Consider the following 2,252-nt stretch of genomic DNA (forward strand, 5'->3'; position numbering starts at 1 on the left):
AATTTCTGATTTGCATGTCAGAGCAGAAATACCTATGATTAGAGATTATATTATATCTTTAGCAGAAAATTTCTACGAAAACCATTTAGGGTCGAACCGACTGACTAGAAATATTAACGAAATGCGCAGATCGTCTCTACGATTTCGTCCTAAACATAAATTGCCTTATCAAGTTTTACCTTTTTTTCATCAATAAAATTATTCTAACAAAAATTATCTTTTTGGTTATTATCTTTCTCAACAAGTAATGCTACTGAAATTAGCCAGCGCAAATGTATGTAGGTTTTTTCGATAAGTATTTTCCTACGCAAGTCAACATTTATTGTATAGTAGTCAACTTCAAGACTGAGAGAAATATAACACTGCAAATGTGTAACAAACGACAAACGTATGTTATGAAAAAGTATTTGGTAGATTAAGCTATATTTATTAGCAGGGGTTACATACTATTATAAGAAAGGACTGTGCAAAATGTTATATACCTTGTAAATATCTTTTGTACTATTTTTAATACAGATCAATAAATTTTGTTTAAAAAAAAGTTCTCGTCTGATCACAGAAGTTATGTAGCGTCGGGCGCGGTTAGTACTTGGATGGGTGACCGCTTGGGAAAACCGCGTGCTGTTGGCATTTCCTTTTACATTCTCTTTTTGTAACATTTTTATTTAACTGTAATATTATCTTAAATTCGTTCGAAATAAAGTACTATCTATTTGACTTTTTGAACCTGCAAATGGGATAGTTCATTCAAAACATTTACTAAATGTGGCCACCTTTTTGCCATTACTTTTATTGCAAAATTTCGCTCTTCTTGTCAACTTTTTATTTAACTTTTATGTTATATGAAATGTGTCATGTCTATTTGATTTGGCAACGCAAAAAATGGGGTAGTTTGTTTAAAAACGTTCATGTAATTCTACATTCTGTCAACGGCCATACCACACTGAAAGCACCAGTTCTCATCTGATCACTGAAGTTAAGCTGAGTTGGGCGTGGTTAATACTTGGATGGGTGACCGCTTGGGAATTACCGCGTTCTGTCAGCATTCCTTTGTGTAAATTTTCTTGTTATATTGTTTTAAATATGTTAAAAATAAAGTCATAGCTTTTTGACTTTTTAACTCTGGAAAAAGGCTGGTTCTATAAAAAAATGCATATAAATATATGCTATATCTATTTAACTTTTTAACCCTGCAAATGGGATAGTTCCTTCAAAATATTTGCTAAATACGGCCATCTTTTTGTCATTATTTTTATTGCAAAATTTCGCTCTTCTTGCCAAATTTTTATTAAACTTGTATGTTATATGAAATACGTCATGTCTATATGACTTAACAACACTAAAAGCGGTGTAGTTTCTTTAAAAACGTTCGCGTAATTTTACATTCTGTCAACGGCCATACCACGCTGAAAGCACCAGTTCTCGTCGAGTATCCCTTGGTCCTCCGAAGGGGAAGGTCAGGTAGCAAGCGCTCCTAAATTCTTAAAAACGGAAAAGTTTTCCGAAAATATTCAAGCGGCAGCGCCGCAAAGGCCGAGCCAACGAACAAATTGTACGAGTTTACCCACCAAATTGTCACCACGGCAGCACATAGGCCAAGTTTCGCGCCACAAAGTTCAGTGAAATTATCCCGCAGTATAAGTTCCAAAAGTAAGATTGATCATACAAAGTTTGACAACAAAAAAGGGGGCACTCTCCCCACACATCGGATAAATATCGAAAATCGAGCATTTTTACCCGGAGGTTCTATTCGGAATAGCAAAAAGAAGGAAGTGAGGATGCCAACGACAAGGACAACGAAAATCAAGGAAATTTCAAATCCATTGAAAAACCAGAAGCAGGTGAACACCCATAAGCCATACCTCTGGCCAACCGAAGGAACCAGAAGCAAAAATAACCTCAAAGCAGCAGAATGACTGTCGCAGACATCGAATAAAAGTGCAGATGAATTGGAACTGAACGCGACAATGGAGAGTAATCAGCGAAAAATGGAGATTCCTGTAAAGGAATATCACCTTTTAATTTCCAACAGCTATAAACAACAGAACACAATAGATCAGCTTATGAAAACTATCCAAGAACAAATGGAAATGATCCAAAACTTAGAAGAGGCGCAAATTGAACGAGACTCCAAAATGGAGACAGGAGAAGCAAGTTCGTCAAAAAGGCAGAGACTGGAGCAAAAACCGAGTACTCAGACCATCAAAACGAGTGACTCATGTACATCAGTTGTGAAGACAGGAGTATCGAGT

At 36.0% G+C, this 2,252-nt stretch overlaps 1 pseudogene; it reads left to right on the forward strand.

Moving 5' to 3' along the window:
* Positions 1-925: 925 nt before the first annotated feature.
* LOC117175738 lies at positions 926-1,045 on the forward strand (annotated as a pseudogene).
* The last annotated feature ends 1,207 nt before the right edge of the window (positions 1,046-2,252 follow it).

Source organism: Belonocnema kinseyi, chromosome 6 (assembly GCF_010883055.1).
Source record: "Belonocnema kinseyi isolate 2016_QV_RU_SX_M_011 chromosome 6, B_treatae_v1, whole genome shotgun sequence".
Classification (NCBI taxonomy): domain Eukaryota; kingdom Metazoa; phylum Arthropoda; class Insecta; order Hymenoptera; family Cynipidae; genus Belonocnema; species Belonocnema kinseyi.